Source organism: Mustela nivalis (genome assembly GCF_964662115.1).
Source record: "Mustela nivalis genome assembly, chromosome: 5".
In the NCBI taxonomy this organism is placed as follows: Eukaryota; Metazoa; Chordata; class Mammalia; order Carnivora; family Mustelidae; genus Mustela; species Mustela nivalis.
In genome coordinates, this window is record NC_139024.1 from 117,740,784 (window position 1) to 117,758,034 (window position 17,251).

The 17,251-nt window shown below is 40.6% G+C and overlaps 1 long non-coding RNA gene across 1 annotated transcript; it reads left to right on the forward strand.

Moving 5' to 3' along the window:
* The first annotated feature begins 346 nt into the window (after window positions 1–346).
* On the forward strand, window positions 347–15,568 carry LOC309865735. The gene is made up of 3 exons (XR_014312251.1): window positions 347–697; window positions 15,032–15,121; window positions 15,258–15,568. It is a non-coding gene; the product is annotated as an uncharacterized lncRNA (long non-coding RNA).
* The last annotated feature ends 1,683 nt before the right edge of the window (window positions 15,569–17,251 follow it).

The following is a 17,251-nucleotide window of genomic DNA, read 5'->3' on the forward strand; positions in this document are numbered from 1 at the left end:
CCTGAATAATGCTGCTACTGAGCCATGTAAGAGAAGGGTTGTGTGTAGGCTCAAAGCCAAGTGCTGTCCTGGTAAGGGTGTGGGGAAATCCTCCTGGGTGTATGGAGATATATAGTGTAGTGTATAGCATAATGGAACAGATTGTCTTCACATGATCTTAAAATCCTTAACATATCCTTTAAATATGAGATACAAATATATACATTATTTTTTTAAAGTAATCTCTATGCCCAACATGGGGTTTGAACCCATAACCCTGAAATCAAGAGTTGTATGTTCCACCAACTGAGCCAGATGGGCACCCCTAATTTTCTATTTTTTAAAGCAGTAAATTATTTCAAAATCCCACTGTGGACAGTGGAGGGATCAGAGTGAGGAAGGGGGCACCTCTCCGGAGAAAGTCATTTTTCTTTTGTTTCACAGAGTTGCCTGCCCTTTACGCTTAGAAGAAGGAAAGACCCTAGAATTTTTCCACTTTAATCTGAGTTTGGGGGAAGGATTGTGGTGTCAGAAAAGGAGAAAGGAAGAAATGAACATATGTTGAGTTATTGCGCTTATGACAGATGTCTTGTTTGGCTGTGCAGCTTTCTAAGACAGAAATTGCTATGACCATTTTACAGATGAAGCAAAAAATGAAGTATATGCAGAAAGAACAGGATGGTATAAGGTAATAGTCGGTTACATCATTCGCTCTATTGTAAGTGTTGTTTTGTTCCTTTGCATAGATAAATAATATAAATTAATACACTGATAAGTTTTGTTTAAATCTAGGTTTACATTTAGAAGGGTAATTATCAGACTTTTCTTTCATTGTAGGGACAAATCAATAAGGTGATTGTAGAATTGTGGCAAGAAAACTATGAACAGAAAACATTTTTACCACCTTGGGAAGGAAAATGCTATAAAAATAGAAGTCCATAATGTTACTTTATTGTGTAAGGTTAGGGAAAAGATATTTTGTTTTGTTTTGTTTTGTTTTGTTTTGTTTTGTTTTAGAGAGAGAGAGAGTGTGTGAGTTGGGGAAAGGGGAGAGAGAGAATCTTAAACCGACTTCCTAATCAGCACAGACCCGGAAGGGTGGCTTTATCTCAGAGAAGACCCAGAGATCCTGACCTGAGCCAAAATCAAAAGTCAGACCCTTAATGACTAAGTGACCCAGGTGCCCCTAGGGAAAAGAGTTTTGTCTTTTTCTGAGATTTTATTTATTTATTTATTTATTTGAGAGAGTGAGGGTGAGCAGGGGGAAGAGCAGAGGGAGAGGAACAAGCAGACTCCCTGCTGAGTGAGGAGTCCAGTGCGGGGCTGGATCCCAGAGAACATGACCTGGGCAGAAACCAGGAGTCAGATGCTCCACAGACTGAGCCTCCCAGATGCCCCCTTAAGGGAAAAGATTTCTGAAGACTGAGATAGTCTCTGTGTGTGTTTTTAATGTGTGTGTAATATTTAAGAGAAGTTGGCATACTAGAGAATCTGAGAGATTAGTTTTGTGGTTTCAGATTGAATTGTGTAATTGATTTTTGACTTGTAACTTGAAGCTGAAAGGTATAGGATAATTTGATTATGTTTGTAAACAATATTGAAATCCTTAAGATAACTTGATTTGACACATTTAAAAGCTTGAAATATTAGGTCTATGAGAGTCATTTACATGCTTAAGATTTTTTCTTGTTTGACTTGTAAATAGGCCCTATGAGGAATTTGAAGTGCTTGAAAAAATCAAGTATATTAAATTTGTAAATGTAATTTAAATATGTAAGAGAATTTAATTAGCTAACTTTGTAAATGGCAAGAGTAACGTTCAAGAAAATGTAATGTGTCAAGCCCATGGGCTAATTGAACATTAATCAAGGAATGAGTTATTTCTTTTATTTTTGTATGAAAATTACAAGATTTCTAAATAGAACATCAAAGTTCTGCAAGCTAAACTTAAAAACTGAAGAAAATCTGTTTGTAAATTTACAACTTTAATTAACTGAAAGTTGATTTCCATAAACAACTGCAAATAGCATCAATGAACTCAAGTTCGTCTGCCCAACATGTAGCAAAGCCAATCACTGAGACCTTGAGTATACAGCAGGGAAAAGATTTATTCGAGAGGCAGCAAAAAGTGGAGACAGACGGCTGGCTTCAAATCTTTTCCCCAAGTGAGATTAGAACAAATGTTTATAATCTTAGGGGTGGGTTTACATACATATTGATGCAAAGGGCAGGGAAACTTATGAGGAAAGATGGAGGATGGCATTAAGCAAACATACATGTAACATACATCCCATGTGCATTGGTGGGTGGAGATGTAGCTTTGAAATGAGGCAAAATTTGGCCCCTGAGGTCAGGCGGTCATCTGTAGGACAAGAGGGGCTATGCTCTGAAGGCCATTATAAGCTGGATGGGATCTTAGCCTCATTATCTCTGGGAAGGGCATTGCTGTTCACAGGTCGAAACCACATCAGTGACCTTCATTAATGCGAGTCCAGGCCTCTACAGAAACAGTTACTGGGTTTGTCGTGGGGTCTGAGAAGAAACAATAGCCGATTAGGGAGAGACAGGTCTCTGAAAAACAAGCTTTTAATTTCCTGTTAGTCTTAATCTTATTAATCCTACAGGGCACATTTTCAGTCCCCCCGAGTTATGATCTATTCCTCAATCTTGAAGGAATTGGGACAATGACTGCTCTGGCTACTTCCTCCTAGAAAGGGTGCAGTTCGAGGGTTTGAGGGATGAAACAACTTTGTACTTGGAGATATTCCGTGGTCCTTGGCTTCACATGTACCTTCTATATGACCAAGATATTAGTTCCTTCTCTGGCCATTTTAGAACAACACTGGAAAGCACATTTGATTAGTACATATCCAATTAATGAAATGAAAAATATGGATAACCCAAATCTTAGTTGTCCTTGTAACATTGACCAAATCCCTTGGGGAATCCAGAAAAGAAAAAAAGAAAAAGAAAAAAAAAGAGTCCAGTAAACCAATCACTTTCTCCAGGCACCTCTAGGGAGATCTGCTATGGCCAAGTGGCTTGCTCTCTGATTTTATCTAAACGAGATTTTAGTTTTTATAGCAGTAGAAGTGTTAATATAAACACAGCAAGCTGTGTTAGCAGTGGCATTTTACCCTGTTCTGCAAGAATATAGTGCAAAGCGATGTGATTATCAAGCACTACCTTGGCTAATTAATTTACTCTTTTTTGTTGGGCAACAGTGGCCAAGAGCAGTTTTGTAGGTCAGCTAAAAATGTTCTCCCAAGATCCATCCTCCTGATAATCAGGCAGGTAGTCCCTATCTAGCGTCGATTCCCTTTTTGCTCAATAAAAAGTTGAAAAATTCCCTGGAATTGTGAACAGAGAAAGGGGTAACCAAATTCCCTAGTAAGTAGACCTCTCCTATTCTCCAATGGTCAAGACCTAGATAAGCCCAGGGTTGGTTAGAAGTCATGGGAAGATCCCCCTTTCAACCAAGATTTTTTTCTTATGAAGACACCACAGATCAACATTGTTCCTCGTAGCCAGAGTTTCAGTGTTCTGCTCTGGACCTTAGGTACAAAGTGGGCGCCCTATGAGAATAGGTCAGTTCAGTTAAAGAGCTGTCTTGGGGCACCTGGATGGCTCAGTTTTTAAGCATCTGCCTTCAGCTCAGGTCATGATCCCAGGGTCCTGGGATCGAGCTCCACGTTGGGCTCCCTGCTCAGTGGGAAGCCTGCTTCTCCTTCTCCCTCTCCCACTCCCCCTGCTTGTGTTCCCTTTCTCGCTGTGTCTCTCTGTCAAATTAGTAAATAAAATCTTTTAAAAAATAAAAATAAAGAGCTGTCTCGTCTTAGGAGGTGGTCCTGCACGTGGGCTCTCAGGCCTATATTGTAGAGGCAATCAGATAATGAAGAAGAAACATTCCCATGGCCACGCCACCTGGGTGGCTTAGTCAGTTAAGCATCTGACTCTTGGTTTCTGCTTGGGTCTTGGTCTTGGGGTCCTGGGTGCAAGTATTGCCTCTGACTCTGCACTCCACCACGGAGTCTGCTTGTCCCTCTGCTCCCCTTCTCACTCGCATGCACATGCACACACATTCTCTCTCAAATAAATAAAATAAAATAGAAATATTCCTATGGAAACAAAAGAAAAACAGTTTAGCGGTTGCGGCAAATTGTAAATCCAGAGTCTGAGTCCTGAGTGGCCTCCTAAGCAAGGTACCAGGCTGAAATTTTCAAAGGGGCTTCACTGGCTGTGTAAAGTCAATCTTAGATCCTGAAAGCTGTCCGTGTGTCTCCCTCAAATATGACATTCCAGTCAAACCCTTAGTACTATGAACAGTGTTTCCAATGGTGTCCTTTTACAAGGAGAACAAATTCTTATTGAACTTATACAGATAATTAAATGCCAGGAAAGGGGCACCTGGGTGACCCAGTCATTAAGCGTCTGCCTTTGTCTCAGGTCATCATCCCAGGGTCCTGGGATCAAGTCCTGCGTCAAGCTCTCTGCTCAGCGGGGAGTCTGCTTCTCCCTCTCCCACTCCCCCTACTTGGGTTCCCTCTCTCACTGTGTCTCTCTCTGCCAAATAATAAATAAAATCTAAAAATAAAAATTATGAAATAAATAAATAAAATCCTAAAACAAAACAAAACAAAACCCACTGATTGCCATGAAAGTAAGAATACTCAGAGTTTCCAAAATTTTGGGGATGATCAGATAGGGAGAAAAATGTTCCATATTTGTTTACAAAAGACTATTTCACCCAATATCTGTAAGTCACAGATAACTTAGGAGCAAAAATTTTCTTAAATCCAGAAGAGGAAACATTGGAGAACCAGCAATGTTTCAATAAGAGTCATAAAAAAATATCATCATCTTTTCTCGATTCATTCAGTCTCATGTTATTAATTCTTGTTCTGTTTGAGTGCAGTTTCTCTATTAGTTCTGGAAATTCTTATTCAGCTTAGTTATATGATCCTAAAGGTATCAAAAGCCTGTATTCATCAAAAGTCCTTTCCATGAATCTCCTTGAAGCTGAAACACATGTGCAAGAGTATCAGATTAAAACAATAACTGTAAAAAACAAAAGACTCCAAATGGCCATGGCTAAAGATATGATGAGAGTTCATTATAATGCAGGTGACAAGGAAATCTGGTTATTTCTCTGACACATAATGCTTCAATAATTAGAATTACAAGTGATGACTTTATACCAGGACATATCAAAACCTTAGGAACTTTATATAATTTATACAATAGTTATAGCATTCTCTCCTACAGTGTAACCTAAGAAGGTTTATTATCCTGTTTGACAATGCTTCCCATGTAATATAACGGACCAAATAAACAAGCCTAATTCATCATGACTTTGTTTAAAATTTGAATTTTGGCAAATGTCTCAGGATCAGAAGGGTTTTGTTTTTGTTTATTTTAAAGAGAGACCATGCTCCGGGTGGGGGTGGGGAGCAGAGGGAGAGGAAGAGAGAGAATCTCAAGCAGACTCTGCGCTGAGTGTGGAACCTGATGTGGGGCTCAGTCTCATGACTCGAGATCATGACCTGAGCTGAAATCAAGAGTCAGATGCTTAACCAACTAACTGGGCAACCTAGGTGCCCCCCAAATATCAGAAGGTTTTAAAGCACATGCCTTAATGGCATTACAGATTATTACAAAACTTAATTATCTATTTAACCAAGGAGACCTTAAGAGAGTCTAACGGCAAATACAGAGGGATACATTGTTGTTAGCAAAACAGCTTTTTTAATACTGAGAAGATTTAGCTTTCTTAAGTGATCAAAGACCTAACATAGAGACAAAACAGAAACTTTGTTTTTCTAGGCTGGTTACCTTAAAGATAAAGAAAAATCTCTGGTGTGGAACTTGCTGAAGATTCTCTCCCTCCCCCTCCTTTTGCCTCTCCCCACTGCTTGCTCACGCTCTCTTTCTCTCTCTCTCTCTCTTTCAAAACAAAACAAAACAAAAAACTTTAACTCTTAATTCTTAGAAAACTTATTTTCTAGTGAAAGCGAAGAAGGAAGCAGTTGTGAACTAATATACTGGCATTTCTTTAGATTGGCTAATTTATGAATACATTTCATAATTTTTTTTTGAAAGACTTTACTTATTTATTTGACAGAGAGAGACAGAGAGATCACAAGTAGGCAGAGCAGCAGGCAAAGACAGAGGGGGGAGCAGGCTTCCTGCTGAGCAGAGAGCCCGATGCGGGCTTGATTCCAGGACCCTGGGACCATGACCCGAGCCAAAGGCAGAGGCTTAACCCACTGAGCCACCCAGGTGCCCCCATTTCACATAGCAAATTTCTCAGCATGACATAAAACATCTTTACTAATAGACCCAAATATCTTTAGTTTTTCTGTAATAGGGAGCCAAAAGCAGTAAACCTATGTTTTATTAATTTGTCTTAATTAGAAATGATCTGGGACACCTGGATGTATCTGTCAGTTAAGCACCTGCCTTCAACTCAGGTCATGATCTCAGAATCCTGGGCTCAAGGCCCACATCAGGCTTCCTGCTCTGCCGGAAGACTGCTTCTCCCTCTCCCACTCCCCTCCCCACCCCCAACCTCTCCCACTGCTCATGCTGTCTCTCAAATGAATAAACAAAATCTTTAAAAAAATTATGTGGATATTAATGAATCTAACTTTACTTACTATTTAACTGAGCAAAACCTGAAAGTTTCAGGTTATCAAATATTTTTAAAGCTATTTAAAAGTTTACCTATATACCTGTTTATCTTATTTACATCCGTTCATTTGTTCTCAACAATTATGTTTAGATTACCCATTAAACTTTATAAGGCAGTAGAAAAAGTTAACTATTATCCTAAGTTTTTTCTTTCTTTCCTGACAAGTTTTGCAATAGAGATAACACAAACTCATTTGACTTTCAGTAAGCACAGCAGAATAAAAGTTTTATATTTAATGCTGATAAGTCTAAAATATGTCTACTTTAATTAAACCAACAACCTTAAATTAGTTTTAATACCAAATATTTTCCCAGATCACATGAACTTGAAAAACATTTGGGTTAGTTACTATCTTTCTGAGTTTTAGAATGCCCAATTCTTATAAGCACTTGCTTGAAGTTTAGTTGGTTTGAAAACCAACTAAATAAAGTTCTTTTACAAATTAATTTGTAATACCATCCAGAAGTAGAGAAAATATCTCACATTTACAACATATGGGAACACACACACAGATAGATAACCAAGATGGTAACAAAATCTTAGAGCTTTTGTTTGACTAATATTTATGGAGAGGACAGTAAAGGTCCAATTTCCAAATATCGCATATATATATATATATTTTTTTTCTTTCTTTTTTAAGAGAGAGCATGCATACACATGCATAGATAGGGTGGGAGGGGTGGGGGAAGAAGAGGAGAGAGTCTTTTTTTTTTTTTAAGTTTTTATTCATTTATTTGACAGAGGGAGACACAGCAGCAATAGAGGAAACACAAGCAGTGGCAGAGGGAGAGGGAGAAGTAGGCTTCCTATGGAGCAGGGAGCCTGATGTGAGGCTCGATCCCAGGATCCTGGGACCACGATCCAAGTCAAAGGCTGAAGCACTCAACAACTGAGCCCAAAGCAGCGCCCCAAGGGGAGAGGTTCTTAACCAGGCTTCATTCCCAGTGCGGGAAGCCCCACCCAGGGCTCAATCCCACAACCCTCAGATTATGACCGGAGAAGAAAGCAAGAGTCAGACACTTAACAACCTGAGCCACCTCGGGCATCCCCCAATATCTCCCTTTTGGAAAAGAAATCAGTTGTAAGATGGTATTATAATTCAAGTATCTGTTTTCAGGTCATTTTCCTCCAGAGTCTGAAGAGTATTGTGTCCAAACAGTGTTGCAAAAAAAAAAAAAAAAAAAAAAAAATCATCTTTTTCCTTTTCATAGGTTCATAACTAAACATTGACCAGTTTTGGGGAATACGGCCCAAAGGGCTGCATGTTGGTTGTCATTTCCCATCTTCCAGTTAGAACAAGGCTGGTTTTATTCAAAGAAATGAAAACTGCAGCAACAAATAAACCAAATAAAGCCCAGAGGACCTCCTTCCTAAAAGTCAGAGCTCCAATCGCTGAACCAAATGGCTTCCTAATCAATATTTTCCTAAGCACAAAAAAGAGGCCAAGAAAGCCAAACGAACCCCCCCTATTTGGAGGCCACCAAATGAGAGGAAGAACTAAAAATCTAAAAGAGCCAAATAGTGGGGCATCTGGGTGGCTCAGTGGGTTGAAACCTCTGCCTTTGTCTCAGGTCATGATCCCAGAGTCCTGGGTCCCTCAGCAGGGAGCCTGCTTCCTCCTCTCTCTCTGCCTGCCTCTCTGCCTATTTGTGATCTCTGTCTGTCAAATAAATAAATAAAATCTTAAAAAAAAAAAAAAGAGCCAAATAGTTAGTTTATTAGTCCCATTAACCCTGTGGTTACTGGTTTCAATACCCCAGTATCTTTTGATCATGTCTCATTCTCAAGGGAATTGGGATGACACCATTCCAGCTACTTCTTGCTAAAATGGGACAGAGGTCAGGGTTAGAAGAGTAGAACATTTTGCATTCATTTGAAATATTCCTGGGGTACCTGGATGGCTCAGTCAGCTAAGCATCCAACTCGATCTCAACTCAGGTCTTGATCTCAAGGCCATGAGTTTAACCCCCGGGTTGGACCCCACGTTGTGCATGGAGCCTACTTAAAAAAATAATATTCCTGGGGCACCTGGGTGGCTCGGCTGTTAAGCATCTGCCTTTGACTCTGGTTGTGATTCCAGGGTCCTGGGATCGGGCCCTGCATCCGGCTCCCCAATCGGCAGGAGGCCTGCTTCTCCCTCTCCTAGTCCCCCTGCTGTGTTCTCACTCTGTTAAATCAATCAATCAATCAATCATTCAAATATGATATGAGGACTATAATGATAGTCCTTAGTTTCAGGTTGACACTCAACATTCTACATTACCAAAATTTTGTACTTTGGTTACTAGCTCTTGTATCACATGCTATACAATACTTTATGATAAAGTAGCAAAGAAGGAGAATTAGAAATACCTGTAAAACTGATCTATTTCCTTGGGGATTTTGAGAAAATAACCCTGAAAACCAGTCAAAATCTGGGCTTGGGGCTTTAAGGGAGATTTGTTGTAGCCAAGGAGCTTGTTTCTTGTTTTGTCAAGATGAACTTCAACTTCCAACGAAGTATGATGAATTAGCTAGCACATAAACACCTTCTTGTTTTGTTAAAATATAACCTAAAGCGGGGCACCTGGGTGGCTCAGTGGGTTAAGCCGCTGCCTTCGGCTCAGGTCATGATCTCAGGGTCCTGGGATCGAGTCCCGCATCGGGCTCTCTGCTCAGCAGGGAGCCTGCTTCCTCCTCTCTCTCTGCCTGCCTCTCTGCCTACTTGTGATCTCCCTCTGTCAAATAAATAAATAAAATCTTAAAAAAAAAAAATAACCTAAAGCAATTTTATTATCTAAGATTACTGCTGCTAGAGGGCCGAAGGTTTTTTCTTGGGCTGTCACGGCTTTGTCAGTTTCATTTGATATGATCCCTAAAGTTACTGAAAGGATTCCAATCATATGTTCATGTGATGCCATCCCGCACCATGGCAATAATGTTCTCCCAAACATGTACCAGACAGAGTACATCTTCCTGATTTCCAGGAAGATAATCAGAATATCTTGTGGCTTCTCCTTTTAAACCTATAGAACAATTTGAAAGAACTAGTCCAGTGACTAACCTTACTGGAATTATATATAGAAAAAAATGTGACCAAAAGTCCTAAAAGACCTCCCATGCTCCAGCCATTCAAATATTCATATCCCCAGGGGAAATGGTGATATCTACAAGGAAAAAATAACCTAGGGGGTACACATAGCATTTGTCAATGTGTGGGAGTGAGTACTTTCATTTTGCAGGATCACTGAGGCATTGTCTGAAACCAAGAAGTATGGTTATGTTTAATGTAATTGGTAAGAAGGAGTTCAGAGAGAGATGTGATTGCTCCAAATGGCCAGGTTCTTTCTGTTCTCAGTATTGTAAGACAAGTAACTCTTGTTAAAAGTGTCTTTCCCAAAAGTCTCTGGAAGGTGGTGAAAGGAAAAAGGTTCGATTAATTTTACAAGAGGTGAGTTGTCAAGTGTTCTGGTTATATTGTAAGCCTAAGGAGAATCGCAAGCTTCTTGGGGTGGATTCCAATCACTGAATGAGAGAGACTTCATGCTTTGGGGTAGGTAAGAAGAAACGGGATGGGAGTAGGGAGGGAGGCCGACTTGATTAACCTGACTCTCTAAGCCAATGGCGTGAGTTGGTTTAGAGGTATTGAAGAATTAGTGAGCAGGGAAAGACTGGCAATAGGTATTACTACTGGGTTGCCATGGACTTGCACTGAGTGGGGCTTAGGATGACATCTTGAGCAGTGAGAAAGACTGTCAGCCTTGGCCAATGTTTGAGAAATCCTAATCATGGAATTATCATTTCAAGCTTGAGAGGTCGTGAACAATAGAAAAGTGCAAAGGGAGAAGGAATAACATTCATCATGTATAAGCTATTAGTAGGTCACAGGCTATTTTTTCCTTATCGATTGGTTTCTGGGACCACTTCTTCTAAATAGCAGTCTCCGGTCCCTCAGAGACTTGATGGTCCAAGTAGGACTCTTCTCCTCTATGTTCTTCTCTATGTTCTCCTTGCCAACAGGGTAGAGGGCACCTGTGGATTCTTTGGAGTTCCTACTCCTAAGCCATGACAAGAGTTTAGAAAGGGTCTTCCATATAACTAACATTCCACAGGTGCTTAAACCTGGCCCACTTCTAGGGGCCACTCGTAACCGAAGTAGGGCAACTGACAAGGTTTCTTCCCAAGTTAAGTTGGTCTCTTGGCAGATCTTTGCTAAAGTCTTTTAAAGTATGTGGTTAATTTTTCTTGCTTTTTTTTGGTCTCTGGGAAATGTGTAGTTTCCATTGAAAGCCCAAGGCATTAGACACTGATGCCACTCCACTGGCACTCTGAATTGTTAGTGGCAATCCAAACCTGGCAATGATTTTTCTTAAAATGTCTTAACAGATGTGCCTAGGTGGCTAAGTGGATTAAAGCCTCTGCCTTCAGCTCAGGTCATGATCTCGGGGTCCTGGGATCAAGCCCTGTGTCAGACTCTCTGTTCAGCGGGGAGCCTGCTTCCTCCTCTTACTCTGCCTGCCTCTCTGCCTACTTGTGATCTCTCTATGTCAAATAAATAAATAAAAATCTTTAAAAAAAATTTTTTTTAAGTGTCTTGACAGGGGACGCCTGGCTGGCTCAATTGGTAGAGCATCTAACTCTTGATCTCAGGGTCATGAGTTCAAAACCAACGTTGGGTGTAGAGATTACTTAAATAAATTTAAAAAAAAAAGTATTTTGACAACTTCTGAGGCCTTCTCTGAACAGCATGGGAAGGCCTCACCCACCTTGTAAATGTCTACAAATACTAGCAAATATTGAAAATCATCTGTTACTCTCCATGTCATGGTGAAGACTATCTGCTTATTCTCTCCAGGTTCAATGTTTCTAAGTTGTTTATTTATATCTATTATGTATGCATGTATGTATGTATGTATGTATGTATGTATATGTTTAAAGAATGTCTACAACCGACGTGCGGCTTGAAATCACACCCCCAAGATTGTGTTGGATGCTCTACTGACTGGTGCCCGCAAGTTTTGTAACTTGGTTATAACTTGGTTTAGAACTGGTGGGGGCCTAGTCCTAGGGTTGTTCTTAACACAAATGTCACATTTCTGGACAGTCTTTTAGATAATTCTCTGGAGTTTGGGTCCCACAGTATATGTTTGGACCCACTAAAGAGTAACATCTTGCTCATAACAGTGCTTTGGTGAATATGACTATTTCTTCCATAAGATGTTCTGGAATAAGGAATATTCCTTATTCATTATATTTGCAGTTGACTTTTATGACAGCATTGTACCCAAATCTCCATTCCTTAGCTCTTTTCAGGTCTTTCAAGAAATATTTGGATTGGCATTTATTTAACTCTACGTCTGGCACCAAAGTCATCATAGAGGTTCTTGGAGTCTTCATAGAGCCTGTCACCTTGGTGGCATGGTCAGCCAGATTGTTTCTTTGAGCTCTAAAATTAGGCTTCTGATGTTCTGGACAATGAACTACTGCCAGTTCCTTTCGGTTTCATTACTGCAGTTAACAAGTTCAGAACTTCTTGGGGGTAACTGATTTCTTTATTTCCTGGAGTTAATAAGTATATTTAGAGTCAGTATATATAGTTATCCTTTTTTTTCCTTTTCCTAAATGAAGGGCCCTTGTGAGGGCAATGAGTTCTGCCTTTGGAGTGGAGGTCTCTGGTGGAAGAGTTCCTACCTCCAAACTTCCTTGGCTGGTAATCTCTGCAAATCCAGTTTTCTGTTGTCCTTGGTCCGTGAAGCAGCTTCCATCAGTGAATATTTCCATGTCAGGATCCTACAGTGGCATATCAGTTAGGTCCAGACAGCTGGAATGAGCGTCTTCAGTTCTTTGAATACAATCATAAATGGATTCCTCGTGCTAACGAGTAGCAAAGTGGGAGGATTTAAAATGGAGACAACCTTCAAAGTAACTTTGGGGTTATCTAGTAAAATGACTTGACATTTGCCCAATCTTCCAGATGTTAACCAATATTTCCCTTTTTGCTCTAGGAAGGAAAGCACATGGGTGTTGGGGGGGGGGTGGAGTGTAGGCAGTGGTAGGTTGGCCCAAAGTAAAATTTTCTGCCTCTTGTACCAGATCAGGCGGCAGCCATGGCTCTTCAGTGGGCAGGCCATCCCTTGGTGACAGTGTCCAAATGTTTTGAGAAATAAGCAATGGATCTTGTGCAGACGAGATTTGGGGTCAAGACTTCAAAGCTAATTCCTTGTCATTCATGAACAAACAGCTCAAAAGGTTTCTTAATATCCAGAATGCCTAATGCAAAGGCAGTTAACAACTTTTCTCTGGTAATCCAAAAGGCCTTGTGACATTCTCCAGTCCAGTCAAGAGGCTTCCCTCTCCCTTGTAGTGCTTCCTAAAGGGGCTTAGCTACCAGGCCAAACACAGTTATGTATCCAAATTCAACAAAACCCACTCATTCTTGGAAACCTGCACAATTGTCTCCTGGGTGGGAGGGACTGCCACTTGGGCTAGAGCCTCCCTTCTATCAAGAAGCAGATTTCTTTGTCCTGTGGAAAGCCCAAAACCGTGGTATTTCATCGTGGGTTGGGAGACTTGGGCCTTTTTCCTTGAAACTTTGTAACCTCCCTCAGCTAAAAAGTCTGGAGTCAAAATAGTACCAAAGTGTGAAGACTGTGTTGTTTTAATCAGCAATTAATATACCATCCATGAATTGGAGGAGAGTCCCCAGCTCTGATTAGAGGTTTCTTGGGTCTTTAGCGAGAACTTGCCCAAAAATGGTGAGAGAGTTTTTAAAGCCTTGGGAAAGGACTGTCCAGCAATATTGTGGCTTACTCTGAGTCTCAGGGCTCTTCCCATTCAAATGCACACAATTCACAGCAATCTGAACTGAGAAGGCTCCTTTAGATCCAGAACAGTGAACCTTCTAAAGACCCCAGACAAGGTTGTTTAGAGAGTATATAGACTGGGGAGCACCTAGTGGAATATTCCTGATAATATCCTGGTTATGGACCCTTTAGTTTCAGTCTTAGTCTTAGTGGCCCCTTGGTCTCTGCCTGATTATTATAGAGGCAAAATAGATGAGTTGTATGGGGATTAACAGGGGGCGGATGAGGCCAAATTCCAAGAAGGCAGAGAGAATGGCCTAAATGCTTCTTTTTGCTTGTTCCTTTGATGAGTATTGTCTGGGATTCATAATCTTTACCCCAGCACGAAGGTGTTTGTTTTTGAAGATTTTATTTATTTGTTTAAGTCAGAGAGAGAGAGCGCAAGTGGAGGGAGCAGCAGATGGAGACAAGGAGAAGCAGGCACCCCCTTGAGCAAGGACCCTGATGCAGGAATCGATCCCAGGACCCTGGAATCATGACCAGAGCCAAAGGCAGACGCTTAACCACTCAGCCACCAAGGCACCCCTCCAGCACAAAGTTTAACATGCATGAGCATCACCGATTTTGCTTGCCTCATGCTTCCCATCGACCCAAACATCTGATCTTGCCTTTTGCATAACTTCTTCAGGCAGCCATGATAGGACTTCACCTTGGTGTAGTAGCATTGCTTGAAAGGCGTGGGCTAGGTCTGGTGGTACTTTTAAACTCATGCGACCGGCTGCAAAAGTAGCCTCAGCATTCAGTTAGTTAGTAGTCACATCCCTGTAACAGGGCGGAACATTCAGGCATAGACAAAAAGCTGTGTTGTAGGTGAATTTGTTCTTTCCGGTGGGCTAGGTTGTAAGAAGGTTTCTGTCAACTGTGCCCCAGGAACTCCTGTCACAGCCAAGGTTTGATTTGATAGTAGAGACAGCTAGGAATTCAGTCCTGAATCTGTGGCCCAAGTAGCAATTAGTAAGTCTGTAAGTATGTTTTCCACCTTCACTCTTCTTGGGGGTTCCTTATGGGACATGAGAACAGGCTTTGCAAGGAACCCCTTGGACCCTTCATTCCAGGTCACTGTCAGCCAATCTGGATGTCTGGTGTACTGTCTGTTGCTCTTTTCTCTTCAAGAGACCTGGCGAGCTTGGGGCATTCCTTTTTTTGAAAATTGTATTTGTTTATTTGAGAGTGAGAGTGAGCAGGGGGAGGGACAGAGGGAGAGGATCTCAATCAGACTCCCTGCTCAGTGTGGAGCCCCATGATCTCACACCCCTAAGATGATGACCGGACCCAAAATCAAGGGCTAGACGCATAAAGGAATGAGCCACCCAGGCGCCCCTTGCTTTATTTCCTAAAACATATTCAGACTCTTTTGCTTAGGGATTGCTTTTTTTTTTTTTTTAATTCAAGTATAATTAATATACAGTGTTATCTTAGTTTTCAGGTATATGATCTAATGATTCAGCAATTCTCAACAATTTTAGGGCTCATCGAGATAAGTGTACTCTCTCTCTCTTTTTTTTTTTTTAATTTTAAGTGATCTCTATGTCCAACATGGGGCTTAAACTCATGACCCAGAGATCAAGAGTCACATCCTCCGTCAACTGAACCAAGCAAGTGTCCTAAGGTAGGTGCACTCTTAATTCCCTTCATCTATTTCACTGATGCCCACCCCCCACCTCCCCTCTGGCAACTGCCAGTTTGTTTTTCTGTATTTAAGAGTCTTTTTGTTTGTTTCCTTTTTCTTTTTTTTTTTTTTAAAGATTTTATTTATTTATTTAAGAGAGAGACAATGAGAGAGAGCATGAGAGGGAGAAGGTCAGAGGGAGAAGCAGACTCCCCATGGAGCTGGAGCCTGATGTGGGACTGGATCCTGGGACTCCAGGATCATGACATGAGCCAAAGGCAGTTGCTTAATCAACTGAGCCACCCAGGTGCCTATCTCTGTTTTTTAAATTCCACATATGAGTGAAATCATATGGTATTTGTCCTTCTCTGACAAATTTACTTATTTCACTTAGCATCCTACCTTCTGGGTCCATCTATGTTGTTGCAAATGTCAAGATGTCATTCTTTTTGTGACTAATTCCATTGTATAAATATACCATACCTTCTTTCTTTTTTTTTTTTTAATTTTTATTTATTTATTTGACAGACAGATCACAAGTAGGCAGAGAGGCGGGCAGAGAGAGAGGAGGAAGCAGGCTCCCCGCTGAGCAGAGAGCCCGATGTGGGGCTCGATCCCAGGACCCTGGGACCATGACCTGAGCTGAAGGCAGAGGCTTTAACCCACTGAGCCACCCAGGTGCCCCCCTTCTTTCTTTTTTAAAAAAATATTTATTTATTTATGAGAAAGAGAAAGAGCACAAATGGGATGGTCAGAAGAGAGAATGTCAAGCAGACTCTGTGTTAAGGGCAGAGCCCAAGGCAGGGTTCGATCCCACAGCCCCAAGATCATGACCTGAGCTGAAACCAAGAGTCAGATGCTTAACCAACTGCACCACCCAAATGCCCCCATATCTTCTCTATCTGTTCATCTTTTGATGGATGCTTGACTTGCTCCCATATTTTGGCTATTATAAATAATGCTGCAATAAACATAGGGATGCATGTATCTTTTCGAATTAGTGTTTTCATTTTCTTTGGGTAAATACCCAGTAGTGGAATTACTGGATCATATGGCAATTCTATTTTTAATTTTTTGAGGAACATCCATACTGTTTTCCACAATGGCTTCCCTGGTTGGCATTCTTATCAACCGTGCACAAGGGCTCTTCTTTCTCCACATCCTCACCAACAATTGTTACTTTTTGTGTTTTTTATTTTAGCCATTCTGACAGGTGTAAAATGATATCTCGTTGTGGTTTTGATTTGCATTTCCCAGTGATTATAAAGTTGAGCATCTTTTCATGTTTCCATTGGCCATCTGTGTTTTTTTGAGAAATGTCTATTCAGGTCTTCTGCCTGTTTATAATCAAATTGTGTGTGTGTGTCTGTGTGTATGTAGAGTTGTATAAGTCCTATATATTTTGTAGAGTGCAGAAGTTATATGTTTTCTATATTGACTGTTTATCAGATATATCATTTGCACATATCTTCTCCCATTCAGTAGGTAACTCTTTTGTTAGTGATTTCCTTCACTGTGCAAAAGCTCTTTATTTTGGTGTAGTCCCAATAGTTTAATTTTTAACTTTATTCAACAAGGCCAGAATTATCCTGATACCAAAGCCAGACAAAGAGAAAGAAAGAAAGATAGAAAGAAAAGGAAAGAAGGAAGGAAGATAGCTATAGGCTCTAGTTCATCTTTGATGAACACAGATATGAAATTCCTCAAGAAAATACTAGCAATGGGGCGCCTGGGTGGCTCAGTGGGTTAAAGCCTCTGCCTTCGGCTCAGGTCATGATCCCAGGGTTCTGGGATCGAGCCCCGCATCGGGCTCTCTGCTCAGCGGGGAGCCTGTTTCCTCCTCTCTCTCTGCCTGCTTCTCTGCCTACTTGTGATCTCTGTCTGTCAAATAAATAAATAAAATCTTTAAAAAAACATAAAAAAAGAAAATACTAGCAAACTAAATCCAACAATATATTAAAAATTATTCACCATAATTAAGTGGGATTTATTCCAAAGATGCAAGAGTAGTTTAATATTCACAAATCAATCAATGTGATATACCACATTAACAAGATAAAGGATTAAAAACCATCTGTTCATCTCAATAGATGCAGAAAAAGCACTGAACAAAGTAAAATATCCATTCAT